General features: G+C 38.0%; 1 protein-coding gene across 1 annotated transcript in view; it reads right to left on the reverse strand.

The window, feature by feature from the left end:
- Positions 1 to 15475, reverse strand: part of LOC6043584 (protein eva-1) — a 346252-nt gene extending 330777 nt beyond the window's left edge. Inside the window, exon 1 of the mRNA XM_038262923.1 lies at positions 14497 to 15475. The gene's annotated coding sequence lies outside the window, so the exon portion shown is untranslated. The remainder of the gene's footprint in view (positions 1 to 14496) is intronic.
- Positions 15476 to 16435: the final 960 nt, after the last annotated feature.

The following is a 16435-nucleotide window of genomic DNA, read 5'->3' on the forward strand; positions in this document are numbered from 1 at the left end:
CAAAATTCGAATGTTTTTCTAAAACAAACCTTGCCGCCAAATGGCCGATTGGGATGATGCCTTCCAGAGTCTTAAATTCCTTTATTATTCTTTGGAAACATTTTTATAACTGTCCAGGAAATATGTCAAATATTTTTTATGTGTCATTTACTCATCAAAATGTGCAAAATAAGACGAGAAACTTTTATTTGAACCATTAAGCAAAATAAATAACCAAGGTATTTGAAAACCATTTGTACAAAAGATGTGTGGCAGTGCGTGGCCGAATGGTTACGCTGTCCGCTTTGTAAGCGGATGATTCTGGGTTCGATTCCCATCTGCTGCAACCTTCCATCGGATGAGGAAGTAAAATGTCGGTCCCGGCCTTGGTTGTTAGGCCGTTAAGTCATTCCAGGTGTAGGAGTTGTCTCCATGCCATAAGTACAAACAACACACCAAACCAAGCCTACTCTGGTGGAATCGCTGGCGGCGGTTGGACTCGCAATTCGAAGGTCGTCAGTTCAAACACTGGGGTGGAAGGTTCCTTGGAGTAAAAGAGGTTTGGGTGCTCTCTCCATTCAAGCCTTCGGACTCCTAGGTTCGAGCAGAAACTTGCAATAGAGACCACAAAAGACCCGGGGGTCGTTAATGTGGATGGTTTGATTTTGATTTGATTGTACAAAAGATAAGATTTATGAGACAGCTATAATAATGCTGATTCTACCAAGCTTGCAACAGTCATTTATAGTTGAATTTCAATTATAATTTAATGAAATCAAAATTATAATAATAAAGATTATAATAATAATAACTAAGTATTATGAAGAAATGTGATATCACAATTTATTTTAAAGTGCATGAAAATTATAAACTAGCGTTGTATAATTTTCCCAAATGATTTCTAAAATATTTGATTTTTTTCTTTTTTTGGCCAATTTGCGGGAAAAACTGCACTGAATACTTATTTGACATTTCTAATATTTCCTGTGATTTGTAAGAATGTCTAGATGATTCTAAAATTTTGCAGAACTTGATTTGAACAAATCTGTAATTTCTGCGACCGAAAACATCGTTCCCCTTTTTTAAAACAACTCCGCGGAATTTTCTGCGATTTTTTTACACGCGAAAAAAGTTGGAACGATGTTTTTGATCGCAAAAATTACAGATTTAATCAAATTATGTTCTGCAAAGTTCTATAATCATCTAGACATCCTGACAAATCACTGGAAAGAAGAATCATCTTGATTGGTTGAGTTATCCCCGAGAACCATAGAGTTGAAGTTACCGTTCCAACTTTTTTGGAGCCTTGGGCGTTGGAATGTTATCTGGTATCAATACTATCTATCAGGCAGGAAATATTTTTTTTAGTAATATTGAGCGAAATAGTAACAAAATTATTAATTTTGTCTCAAAAACGGACGAAATAAAAATCTATGCATGTTTACAACAAGTATTATTTGATTTACAATTATGAATAATTCAAATTAAAACAAAAAAAACATTCAATAACAAATTTAATTTCATTTATTTCGTCGTTCATTTCATTTATTTGTGTGAAGTTACTATCCTTAGCTGAGATGTGGACTACCTTTCAAAGGTTGATTTATTCAAAATTGGGAAAAGAATTTTGCGGGTGCTTAAAGAATCGAGTTAATTTATTGAAGGAAACAAGTTGCAAAATAACCTTCGAAATAGATTCAATCAAATTTAAATTTATATAACAATGCTAAAAATTGAAGTTCGTTTACAAGCCAATTAAAACAAATATTATTTTCATACAACTAAAGAAAATCAAAATTGTATTGATTTGTAGCACTTTAATTTTAATGTTGTTCTGGTATTTAAATCATTCATAGAAAATAATAAAATAAAATAATTGTTTTAAATAAAAATCTAAAATGAATTGATGTGTGATTCGTTTAGATGTCAAAAATTTAACGCAAATTATTTTTTCAAATGCAATTATTATTTTAATCTCTGACTGATTTGCTAAATAAAAATCAAACTGGAAAAAAAATGAGAAAAGTACTTCTATCTTATTTTACAATAAAACACTTATTCTTAAAAACGGTAGTGCAACATTATTTCGTCTCTTTAGCCAAATAAAATTTTCTGTGAGCATGATTTTTAATCAAAAATCCGAAAATATTGTACTTTGAGATCTGAATTTGAAAATAAGTGTTCCTAAAATACATTTATTTTTTTTGGGAAAAGTAGCCAGCCAAATTTCAAGCTTAATAATACACCGATCCAAATATGTTTGCAAAGCATTTGAGAAGTGTAAGTTGAATAGTGTCGAATGAAATAAAAATATAAATTGAATTGGATGGATTTTTTTTTTGGAATGAACTAGGTTTTAAGTTGGTTATGGGAGTATATTCGGTCTCAATTTTGTAAATTGGAAAACAATAAATGGAATTTCTAAATGGAATGAATTAGTTGATTGTGGAATTCAACCTTTCAATTTATTAGTATTCTGCGATTATCAGTAATTTTTGAATAGGTAATTGACCGTTGAATAGGTAATTCGAGAGACCTTCCAAAGACCTTGCAACCCTGTCTCAAGTTATGACCACTGAAGTGATTTTGATGTACTTTCCACAGAATTGATAACTCTGATGAACATTATTTTCGGATCTTGTTTTTGGAAAGTACCGTCAGTGGGAGTGACTATGGGTTAAAAAACGATACACCTCTTGTAATTTCTTAATTTACAATTTGAATAACAGCGGAAATCTTTCAACGTTGATTTGTTCTTAGATAGTTTACTTACATTTTCTCAAAATATGGTGGATTTTGATGAAAACTACCTTTAATGCCAATAGTTTGAAAATAGACCCAATCTCACCCCCTAGAGGGGGTGACATTGGGTCCAATGAATCTAAAATGATGCTCAAATACAACGATATGGTAAAAACAAGTCATCCAACAGTGTTTCTTGTTCGAGGGAATCGTATTGACATGATACAATGTTTGAAGTGGAGATTTTCAAACATTTGGGTAGTTTTCGAGCAATTCCAACAAAAATATTAGTTTTTAGCCAAAAACGTACCTCAATTTTAGGCAGCTGCCAAAATGACAGGATTTGTTCTAGGAACGAAATTTTTTCAGCGAAGCATCTGAGAAATGGTAAAACCGTAAAAAAATCACTTTGACCCAATCTCATCCCCCAGGCCCAATGTCACCCCAACTGACGGTAGTAATGCATTAACTCATTTTTTACCAAATGTTTAAAGAATATTCTAAACAGATATACAAAACTAGCTATTAAAGGAGCCATTACACTACCGCAAACAAACAAACAAACTCGCACTTTTTCGTGTTTGACAATTTGCCAAACTCGGAAACTTGTTTCGGGAAAACTCGCAAACAAGGCAAAATGTATGTAGGCTGACGTTTGTACAAAAATTCCAGACAAACTGTCAAAAAGTGCGAGTTTGTTTGTTTGTTTGCCGTAGTGTAATGGCTCCTTAACAATGTTTATAACTTAGAGATTATCATTACTCACATAACGGTGAATGTCTTGATTCACAAGTAGTTACACGAAGCTTGAGTTTATAGTCATTCAGAAACAAAAACATAAGAAAACAATAAAGATCAACTTGATACACATTTGCATACTCAGCTTAGACTCAACAGCTAGAAAACACGAGGCAAGATTCAGCCGGATAACTTTCAGCATCGACAGAATGCTCCCTGCACCGCACTGCTGCAAGATCGGAGCTTTCTCTCCATTCAATTCAGTTTATTTGCTGGCAGCTGCAGCTCGTCAAATGTCATCCTTGATCCACAAAGAAACGGAACGAGCACTTTTCCTGGGTGGAAAAGTGTGAAAAGCGCTGAAGGGAACGAAAAAAAAAAACTTTTGCCACCACCTTCAAAGGCAAGTTTCGTTGCATGCATGCAGGCAAAGGCAGGATAAGCTTTCATCCTGATGGTTCTCGTACTCTGCAACACACGAAACATCAATCTCGAGCGCGTCGACATCGTAAAAAGGTGCCTGCTTGAGTAAATAGAAAATTTCTCAAAAATACTCCGAGCTCACAATCGCGTTTGAGACGCGAGCACTTTGCTGCATCGCGTCGTGGTTGTGCTTTCTGGGCGCAAACGAGATTAAAACTGGATCTTTTTTTTTTATTTCTCTTTAGTAAAGCTTTTTGACCACGCGGAAACACGTACACTTGAGTTGTTCTGCTGGACAATTGACGATCGTTGTACTGCCATTTATTATCAGTACAAACTGGTGTGGGTGAAAAAAGTCCTTTATTTAAATTTAAAACTCGCTGAGTCCAGCAATTGAGCTCTCACTAAATTTAAACTACTCCTGAGTAGACTTAAGGAATGTACTGTCACTATCTCAAACAAATTGTTACAAAAAAAAACGAATCCCCTCTAAAATCGTCGTTCGACAACAAAGCACAACCACGACGACGTGTCATGGGTTGGCGTGCAACACTTTTGAAAAGTATTTTCCCAAAGGACGTTGAACGAACGGAGAAGCAAAGCTTGTTTCCCAACCCACTTTACTGTGACATTCCCGCCTGGCAACACATATGCACACACTTTAACGAAGGGCGTAGTCAAACAAATTGGAGTGCAATGTGAACCAGCGTTAAATTGCAATGTCCTCAAGGATAATACACCGTCTATGCGCCAAACAAAAAATAAACGTTTCTTGTGAAGAACGTTGACATTTGGACATAAGGCTTTCAGCAGTGGTTTCTTGAAACATTTTGTTTTCCTATTGAACTGCAAAAATTAAAGATGTAGGTATTTCGAATCAAATTAATTTGAAATAAAAAAAATGACGATCAAATTTTTTGTAAATGACGGGCTTACTAAATTAACGTCTTTCTCCGGATCTTTCAAAAACAAATTTATTTTGGTTGAGTATCACAGTAAGCAACCAAGTAGGATTTTGATTGATTGTGCAGTTTTCGTTCAAAAACTTGCCTACTATATTATTGAAATATGTTATTGCAGTATCTAACTACAAAATATAAATACTCTCATTAGCAATACATTAGTGTGTAACTTATCGATTCCCAACATGGTTATAAAGTTTTGTTTATTTATGATTAGCTTGAGAACCACTGAACTGTATAAAACTAAACATTTCCACTCTGCCTGTGTCCATCCATGACAAACAGAGCTTCCAGGGAGGATATGAATATATTCCCGCTAGTTAAACACTATAAAAGTCAACTATTATCTCGATGCTCATCGCTTCGTCTCGGTGTGAATGCGTCCTAGAGTGGCCATTTCTGGAGTTTGATGCTTGTGATGCTGTGCTGTTCTAGACGACAGTGCACTCACCGTGAAGACCAACCAACAAGTCAACCACGTCGTCGACAGAGCAGTCCACAGGACCAGCAGATGTGCATCGGCATACATCATAAACAAGTGGAGTCCTGGAGGCAACGCTGACTGGCAAATGTACCTTTTCACTATTCAGATCCTTAACAGGGCCATTCATCGTTTTGAGACGCAGAAGACGACGACGACGACGATCTCAGAAGCAGATTCATCCAACCCATTCATTGATGTCATCGTACCAGCCCAGGCGCAAACTGAGCAATTTGCCACTTTATGGAGATCTCTTCACCATCGTCGTTAGACCAAACGAACCGATTTCCTGCACGAGTGTTTGTGTGCAGATAAACAAATAATTTGCATTATGCTCTGATTGTGCAGGACCCAGCTGCTGCCATCTTGGTTGTATGCATAAATTTCGCAAGGTGACCGTTAGGATTGCTCTGAATTTTATAAACGATTTTTTTTAATTCAGAACTCATATTGGCTTATTTTTATGCATTTTAAATGGACATTCCAATGAATATTTTCAACTTTCCAAAATTCAAATCCAATAACATTTATTCAAAACTGGTTGATTTAGTCTCAATCTATTTTGCCTTCCTCAATATAAAGTTTGTCTCAAGATTGATATTTTGAAAACATGCCCATGAACGATTCAAGCCAAATTTCTGTCGATTCTGTGGCAACAAAAAAAGCTTTAAGATAAATTACTTCTAGAGCCTTTCTAATCTCCTACCCAGGTTTTACAACAGATAATTCCACGTGGTTTATCGATGGTCCTATAAATCTTTTTAAATATCATCATATTATACCTCGTTGAAAAGGGCTTTCCAACAAATCGGAAAGTTTGAAGATCGGGCAATCCTACCTTAGGTTGTGACCAGTATTTATTTAATTTTTTAAAGCCGGAGTCCACTTATCGGTTGAAAAACTATGTCCGAGTTCAACATCCGACCAATTGATAATCTAGAGACTTTACCAACGAGTATAAAGCTTGAATTGGCAACCCTAGCTTATGCTTTTGTCTCTTCAGTGTAATGAATATACCCTCCTGTGTAGGTGCGAATAACAAAACGGAGGTCATTTCAATAACCAAGGACTTTTCTTTTGGCCAAGAAATGTGGACTTTACACCGAAACTTTTATTAAAAGTGAAAAGTTTTAATCATTATTTTTGTAACATAATAACAGCTAATCTGGGTATTTAAATAACAATTTCTATCTGGATGAAGTTATCCTAGGAGGTTATCCTACGGTTGTCAACGGTGGCCATATTTATGGCATCCAGGATAACTTTTGGTTATCTTACGGCAGATAATGAAATATAAAAATGATCCAAGACATCAAACACTGCAGAGTTTGGTTTTCCAAAATCATAAAAATGGTTTATAAAAAATAATCGGAAAAATCTCAGTGCTCCTCAGAAATAAATAAAATGATTGAATTAAACAGTCAAAACCTCGTAGGGCCAGCTGTGAGGAGTTTATATGATTATTCTAATGATGCAGAACATTATTTCCAAGTCCTACAAGCATGTTTTTCAATTCGGCATTCATGCCAAATAATTTTAAAATTTTTGTGCCGAATTAAAGAACATGCTGAAGGCCTTCGAAACAGTTTTCTTCAAAACCATAATGATGATTTAAACTCATCACAGCTGGCCCTACGGAGTCTTTGACGATTTACTTTGATCATCTTTTTTACTTCTGGGGGCGGTAGGGGTTTGCTGCTTATTTAGATTTTTAGGAATTTTGAAGGATTGATTTGATTTACCCATTTTTAATCTTTATTGTTTTTGTTTATTTGCATTGTTTTAATAGTTTTTAAATCCATGAATAATTTTTATCTTATATAATCTACTGTAGGATAACCTAAAGTTATCCTGGATGCTATAAAGATGGCCATCGTTTTTGGCCCTAAGATAATTGTTATAAGATAACTTTCCTTCTAAGGGAAAGATGGGAAGTTTTTCTGGACGGTTATCCTATGTCCTACGGCTGCCATTTTTATGGCATCCAGGATGGCTTTCCCAGGATAACTTCCCCAGGATAACTTCCCCGATCTAGACCACTCCAGTGATATTTATGACTTTTTTGCAACCGGATATCACTATTTCTGTGAAATCTATGTCTGAAATCTAGTTGCACATGTAAATATTTAATATATTCTCAGGAAATCGACAAGATAAAATAAACCAGTACAACCATCGTGGCCGTGGTATTAAATTCAAAGAATGAAAAACAAATTACGTACAGACAATGGCGCTATTTTAATACTGTTTATGTGAACATCCCAACAACGGTCAATACTGGCCACCTTCCGGGTAGTTCATTTAGCTCGGGGTAAAGGATAACATGTCACTATCGTGAGGTGGAGCCCGGCTGATGTTAATAGTGCCTCAGCGTGACAAAACACATGTCCAGTGGTGCCTTGCACTGGCCATTCATTGGCAGCCCCTGGACAGGATCGGGCCAATATGTTGATCATAAATCATATTAAAATTTCATACAGCTGTTCCGGTTGTACCGAGACAAAAGCCACCGGCCGACAGGAATCAGTGCCTGAATTATGAATAATCACAGCTCGTTTGCTTGAATTCCAAGCGTAGTCCATAATTGAACTAAATAGGATTACGACGTCGAAAGTCGTAGAGATGGCTACTAAAGTTGACGATAAATCTGAAAGTTTTCTTACTTCCGCTCTGGTTCCTTTCGTTGTCACCTCTTCTTGACTTGTGTCTTGTGTCTGTCGGGCTTGACCCCAGAGGGCAACATTGACATGGTAGTAAATTAGAACTTTTTCCATCATTTATGCAACAGTTTCCTCCTAACCAATAGCAGTGACATCACCAATTCAATTAATGCGATGTGGTCGGCACCGAGTGGTTTTGGATGGGAAACTGTTGGCAAACTTATATTAATTTCAATATTTAATTCGATTTGAGAGGCTTGTTTGTCAACATGACAGTAAAATCGGGAAACTCGCAGCAAACTTAATTAAACGGGGCATTTTAGTGCATTATGATGTTGAATGCACTTGACATTTTAATTAATTGTTTAATACTCCGTTGCACAATGTTGCAATTTCGTCGATCATGGCATTGATTGAAACCATCCAACCAATGCCATTCACAGCAGTAGTAATTTTGCGTCATTTTGTGAAATTTTATGTAATACTCATGTAATATTTTTACTCCCTGGACAAATTTGGGCGAGAAGGGCCCCATACCACGGGATTGAAACTCGTCTGAAAAACCTGTATCATTTTTTCCTTCAAAACGGTGGCGCCGCGTGGTGGTAGCTGCCCTGTTTTTTAAACTGTGAAATTATCCATGGCTAATCCAAGGAACCAAAAGGTGACAACTGAAAAAACTTATTAATTTTAATAAATTTTTGAACAAATCAGTAACGAATTACAAGTTTGATGGTCGAACTATACTTAAAATGTGATTTTGTTAGTTGTTTTTGCAAAACAAGATTATACAGACAGGCTTTGAGGAAAATGGCATCCCCCTACACGGCAATTTCGTGGCAATCAGACCTAACCATTTGAGGTTATGTAAATTAAGATCATTTTTTAAACTGCTTGGAATTTAGATAGGTAAGTCAGATCTTGAAAATTCTTAATCCACCAGAAAGGTCATTTTATAACCTTTTTTTTTCATGCAAAAAAACAAACTTTTTTGCGAATTGTGAAATTTATATGCAGCAGTTTTTTAGGCATTACTTTTGATGTGCTTTACTAAATTTTTCAATAGGGACTTATGGGACCCCAAGACGAATCGAATGAGGCCAATACGGTCAAAATCGGTTCAGCTAGTGACGAAATATTCCAGTGACATTGATTTGGTACACATTTCTACATACAGCCAAACACACAGACATTTGCCCAGCAGGTGATTCTGAGTCGATATGTAAAAATGAAGGTAGGTCTAGGAGATCTAATCAAAAAGTTCATTTTCTGAGTGATTTTATAGCCTTTCCTCAGTAAGGTAAGGAAGGCAAAAAGCGACCCTTAAACCTTAACCGATTTGGCTCTAAATAGGCACAGCAACTCATTATTGCTGGCCGGGTCCCGTGGTGTAGGGGTAAGCGTGGTTGCTTCTCACTCAATCGGCCAGGGTTCGATCCCAGACGGTCTCGGTGGCATTTTTCGAGACGAGATTTGTCTGATCACGCCTTCCGTTGGACGGGGAAATAAATGTTGGCCCCGGTCTAACCCAGAGGTTAGGTCATTAGCTCAGACCAGGTATAGGAGTCGTCTCCCTGGGTCGCTGGTTGGACTTGCAATCCAAAGGTCGTCAGTTCGAATCCCGGGGTGGGTGGAAGCTTAGGTGTAAAAAGAGGTTTGCAATTGCATCAACAAGCCTTCGGACACCTAATTTCGAGTAGAAATCTTGCCATGAGAACGCCAAGGCTCATTATTGCCTAAAAAATCGAGTCATCTTTTGCGATTTTCTGAAATTTTCAATTTTTCTTGTCACCCTACTGTATATTCCATTCCATTTAACTTTTTTGTCTGAATGTATTTTTTGCTCATTCTCTATTCATAGAGGAGGTGTCCCATACACAGTAAAAAAAAAATAATTTTGGAAGGTTGAATATTTCCTCTATTATGACGTAATTTTACCTCAATTTAGACTGAAAAAGCGACATTACAACAGAAAAGTGGTAAAATTACACATTTTCAGAGGTAAAAAAACACATTTTTTCTGACTTAAAACATCGTTTCAGGATTTTGGCAGGACTTGGTCTCTCCTAAATTTGTGCAAGTGTGAGATTTTTGTAGGAAATGCAATTCTTTACAACTTTGTCAAGATCCAAATTGATTACTCATCAGCAATTCGACGAAAAGAAATCACCAAAAAAACAGGATCAAGTCCAATCGTTTTGCACCCTTCGGCAAAGTTGTAGGGAATCAAATTTTCTAAAAGAATCTCACTCTTGGGCAATTTCGAGCGAAATCTGCGCCACCTGCTCCCAAAATCCTGAAGCGATGTTTTCCCCCATACATTTTTGCGATTTTCTCCATATAAACTTCAACGATAAAAAGCGATTCTTGGACCTTAACCAATTTGGCTCAAATTTGACACAGATAATTATTTTTGCCAATGAAATCGAGTCAGATGTTCGCTGATGTCGATTTGTTTATTGTCACTCTAATCTACAAGGACTTAACCTCCCTGGGCCGCTAAGTGTATGAAAGTATGAAACTGGCGAAGGCGCCGGCTACATAAACTTATGAATTGAAATATTGATTTTTTTTACTTGTTTAGGACAAAAAAGGTTGCCAATTCTGTTGCTGTTTTGTAATCATTAGTTTAACAATCTTTATTCACATTTTACAGTTAAACTACCAAGCGCGCGGAAAACTCGGTTTTTCATACTGAAAAAAACTTGGTTTTCAGGGCTTGAATGTAGAGCTTACAAAAAATCTTTAAAAAACAAACTTCAAGCATATTACTTCACATTTGGCTCCAGTAATTGTTAAATTGACAATACAAACGTTGAGATGCCATGTAAAGACCAGGTTATTGTTAAATTGGACAGAGTGTAAATATGGCTTTTAAGTGGCTGCACCGACAATGAAGAACATGCAGTTTAAACACGTGGCCTAGAATTTCCTTTGTTTGATCTAGCTCCTCGGCACCATCTTTCCTTTCGAGCATCTCAACTTCAAACGATGTACTTTCCAACTGTTCCACCCAAGCTATAACTAGAAGATAGAAGATGTTTTCATTGTTCATGTTCTAGCCCCTCGGCGACTAGGAGAAAATGGGAGATTCGAAGGTGTAGATACCTGCAACAAAAGTCAAACCTGTTGTGGTTTCTGCGGAATGGACTAACAAGAACGAGTATGGCATAGAGGAAACTTACGTTATCACGAAACCACTATAGTGCACAGTGGAAACATCTCTAGAGTACACCAACTCAGTTCCACAATCCCCGAGCAGCACGGTTCCACACGGCAGTGGCAGCAGCAGCCACAGTGTGATGAAAGTTAGATTACATTTGAATAAATTATTTTCACGAGTTTTTCGCTCCGGATTTCAGTGCGGACAGTCCGGCACCACCATCAGCCAACAGCACAGAGCGTGCGGTAGAGTTACAGTCCCTGGACTTACAGTACACATCCTGATGGTCACACCGAGCCATCAACCCGTGGTCATCGCTGCCGGATTGTACCTCACTTCCTCGGTGCAGGTGTTGCATCCATCAGCAGGCATAAGCCAGCAGCCAGCAAGATGAAACGGAGAGATGCTCAAAGTTAAGTATGTGCCTGGCGCGAATAATGACATTGCTGACCACAGGCAGGAGTTGGGTAGAACACGTTGGGAGCATACAAAAACAAGGTGTTTTTTATTTATATTTTGTAAAGATTTTCAAAGATGATGACAGCAGATGGCCATAGGTAAAAAGATCACGGATTTAACCGAGTCCATACAACACATTAGTTCATTGTTGTATTTTGTAACTTTGTGCAAAAATCATGTTGAAGACCAGTTCTAGAATGATTAAAAAAAACATATTTTTTAAAAACATAATACGAGTCTGGTTAATATGTAGCGTAGAACGTGTACTGTTTATATGAAATAAAAAAATCACTTAAATTCCCATACGGTATTTTATCGCCTCCAAAATTTATTATAGGATTTCTAACCATGCATATTAATATATTCAAAAACCTGTATCTTTGTTTTCGTTCAGAGCCTGTATCTCAGCAACAATTGGTCCAATGTCTTTGACGGAAATTTTCTAAACTTCTGTTGTTTTATATGTTCAAACTATGATGGTTATGACTTTTTCAGGAAAAAAAAGTCACTTTATCGAAAAAAATATGTAAAGTATGTTTCGATTTGGAAATTCAATTTTACACCTGGAAATAAAATTCATTTTTCGATTTTTGACATGTTTGAAAATTATGATTTTTTTGAAAACTTGACGACACAGCCTAATGAAGTTTGACCAACTTGTGCCATTGCTCAAATGCATGGGAAAACCCTAGTTTTTATCTTTGAAGAGCCGTGTCTCCTAAATGCACTGTAGTTCAGGACGCAAAAATAAGGGGAAAATTAATTAATCGATAAATGGTTCTATGGATAACTTTTGGCTTGATTGAAAATGTGGGTGGTTCACGATTGGGGTGCTTTTTTCAATTTCTAACTTTGCAGAAATATTTTTGTGTTTGGCTTCTAGCATCCTACACATTCTACGACTTAATTTAAAAAAAAAACATCTGAGCGAACCTTCAAGGCTCAGCTGTTTTAATCGTAGTAATTCCAGGTTGAATTTTGGACAAAATGCTATTTGCCAGCTGAATCTGAATCTTCTCACAGAATTGAGCCAAAGTATCAAGATGTCGATTTTTTGTCATATATTGGGTTTCTATCCCACCGGTTGTCGCGTACGTGTTCTTTGTGCACGCTTTGTAAGGACAATTGTAAAAAACGCCAAAACAAGCGGCTTTCGATTAAGGGTTTATGTTATTATTTTTCAAAATATTTGGGTGTTACATTTGCAGAAATCCCACGTTAGAGGAAGGCCATGCCCCGGGGGGCGTAGTGCCAATGGTTTCATTTGCATACCTATAAGCTTTAAAAAGCTGTAAGTCAGTTACAAATATTTTCCAAAGTTAATGTCACCGCAGAGGGGGGCTCTTCATTTTTTTTTTCGAAAAACTTCTAAATGTTAATGAAATTTAAAGTTTAATCAACTGAAAACCAGTTAAAATGCATTTTTCTGTGTTTATAGTCATATTTAGCATGTTTGAACCCCTTTGAAAAATTTGCAAAGGCCTAAAATGACTTAACATTCCAACGCCCAAGGCTCCAAAAAAGGTGGAACGGTAACTTCAACTCGCTGGTTCTCGGGCCTTACTCAACCAATCATGATGATTCTTCTTTCCAGTGATTTGTTAAGATGTCTAGATGATTCTAGAACTTTGCAGAACTTAATTTGATCAAATCTGTAATTTTTGTGATCAAAAACATCGTTCCAACTTTTTTTTTTTCGAGTGTAAAAAAAATTCGCCGAAAATTCCGTGGAGGCAGTCTTTTTAAAAATGGTGGAACGATGTTTTCGGATGCAGAAATTACAGATTTGTTCCTAGACATTCCTATAAATCACTGGAAACAAGAATCGTCCCGATTGGTTGAGTGATGCCCGAGAACCAGCGAGTTTTAGTTACCGTTCTACCTTTCTTGAGAGGCTTGGGCGTCCGTGTAAGTTGGACAGGCGTTGGGCGTTCCAGTGTTTAAAACTATTTTTTTTAAAGCCTTCTGCTGGTGAAACACTGAAACAGTACACACACAAAAATATTTCCGAATGTTACATCATTTATGATGTAACACTTTTGCACGTCATTAAACATTTAAATTTAAATGCAATTTTTTTTTGTAAATTTGCATCAAATTATACGTAAAAACATGATTTTACGTGTGATTCAACCGTTTACGTCGAATCTGAATTTTACATCAACTGAGTTTACATGTGATTCGTTTTTTCCGTGTCGAGTAAATTCACATATTTTTTTCTGTGTAGTTTTTCTCCATTCGTTTTGACGATTTTTCCCATACAAACATCAATGACTTACAGGGACGGGTTCCCGTGGTCAGAATGAGCTCAAATTTGGAATTTAGCCTGGTGATGGGTCAATATTTGATTTCAATTCTTTCTTCACTGCCATTATGCCCCATAATTTATGTATGATCCCAAAGGTTATCACCATCAGTTTGCACGCGTGTGTGGCTGCTGGTTAATGAAATACAATGGTTCACTTTTCAGCAGCGCTTCCACTGCACCTCTGCAAGATTTAATTTAAATTTTCAACCCGTTAGCTCGAGCTTGGCTTCTTTTTTGGAATGAACCCGTGAGAGCGAACTTTGCCCCCACCAGCACCCATGGGACGCGCGGCAGCTGACACACGAGCATTAAAGTACCATCTATCATGTCGACACTGTTTTTTACGAGCTTAATCCTTGCTCGTTCACTACTCTCTGGCCGCGCTGGCAGCACTGCTCTGTCACCATCGTCATTATGGCGGCGTACGAAAACCCCTTTTGAGATACTTTATCCGTGCGCGATAAGTATAATGTGGTAGGAAGGTTCTTTAAATACATTTAGATACCAGCACAAGACTTTTTTTGAGGGGTTGTAACTTTAACAAATTTAGCAAAACTCTCACGTGTGAGTGTGATACGTACTTTCACCGGTGGTGTGTCACGAACGAGCGCCAACTGTTGACAACGGATCCTGATGGCACCGCAAACGCCACCCGGAAAGCACTTTAATTATACAATTCCACGTAGTATGGTCTACTTGAGAAGATGGGGCGGTGATGTTTTATGTACGTTTTATGTATCCACTATGCCGACACAAACGAGCTCCAGACAGCCAGAAGTATCCAACATGAGCTGAGGTGGATCTAATCGCACTGTAATCAAGATTCAGCGATATTTGATAACGGTACACTGACACACACACACATACACAAGTGGATATATGTTTTATACTTCCATTCACCACTTGGGCCCTCCGAAAAGAAAGGCCTCCGTCTACGCACAAAATCTCCAAGTGAGGCCTCCTATATCCGGCCGGTTTGATGATCCTTCTCCATCAGTAACGTAATCCAATTTTCGTCATTCAATTATGTCGCCTTTATGGATGCTGTAATATCCACCGAGAAGGAAAAACTGTTATTGTTATTCCGATGCGCCCCCACCACTACACATGCCGACTAAACCAGCGACACACGCACACACTTGCGCAAAAAGACACGTGGAGTTCACCGTCTGAACCGTTGGCGACGCGCGCTCCACCAAAATATTGCACGGATTCGCACTTGTCTCGCGGTTCTCGAACTTAATTTGCCTTCTCCCGATCGTCTCCCCCTGACACTCTTGTGACCGTGTTTTTAGCGGTTTCTAATTTATTTTTAGCTCGCACGACCCGATTCACCTCACGACCGATGGGATTCCCGCTCCGCACTCTGCGGGGCCAAAACAACAAAAACACTCGCCGCCCGCAACTGTCACTTTATCGAGCGTTGATCAATCCAATCCAAACATCGCCTCTCAGTGTCATCCCACGCGCGCGCCTTCCGAAAATCCCCGGCGGGAACCTGCTCTCCGGACACACGGAACGAACGAACGAACGACCCCGACAACGACACAGCTGAAGCACTTTCCTTCGACTGACAACAAAACGAACACGCACGTACACGAAACGTGAATCACGGCACGGCGATGAACACACGCCAACGGGAGAGCGAGAGAGTTCATCCGAAGACAAACCAGAGACAAACATTCCTTCACATGCAACAGCCGGGCTGGATTGTGATTGGACATGCGCGAAACGAACCCTAACATGAATGGGCTGGAATGAACGGATGAACGGCCCAGCTCAGCTGGAAGCTGTGATGGACCTGCGACGATGCACAGGACAAACGTAGGGACGTGAGGGGGAGCTTAGAACTCCTTAATGGGAAATCTGGAAGCCTCTTCGGGACTGGCAGTCAGGTTTTTTTTAAAAAAGTGTCAAACTAAAGATGTTTTTTTTTGCAAGGAATAACTCATGGTCGTGTTGCCATACATCTATCATTACACAGTGGATTTGTTAATTCAAATGGAACTGCATTCTAATGACCGAATCCAAATTTACTAATTGGAACGACTGATAGCTGTCAAGAGCTTTAAATCACGTTCTACACCCAAAATTCCGAATCGAGAGAATCATTCCCTCAAAATTAATTGAGAGCACAGCGCCAAAATCGAGAGAATAATGCTACCAACACACACCACCATAACAAATAAGTTCATTCGAAACAATAAATCTCCAACAAGTATCATACATCGAACTCTAACAACTCTTTTTTCACCAAGCTGTATTGACCGAGGTAGTTAAGTCATTGGGTTAGTATGTAAAAGGCCTCTGGCTCGATTTCCGTTGTCGACACTTTTGTTTTTTTTTTTGTTTTGACGGATGGACCTCGCGAGAATAATTCTCTCGCCCATCTTGAGCTGTATCTCTATGTCCGTAAACGTAAACTATTCTCTCGTCTCGATTATTCTCTCGGACAAGCGCTGCCCAGTTTTGGGTGTAGGAAATCGTCGAACAATGGGGTTGAATATCAACATTAGTTTG

Source organism: Culex quinquefasciatus, chromosome 3, assembly GCF_015732765.1.
Source record: "Culex quinquefasciatus strain JHB chromosome 3, VPISU_Cqui_1.0_pri_paternal, whole genome shotgun sequence".
Lineage (NCBI taxonomy): Eukaryota > Metazoa > Arthropoda > Insecta > Diptera > Culicidae > Culex > Culex quinquefasciatus.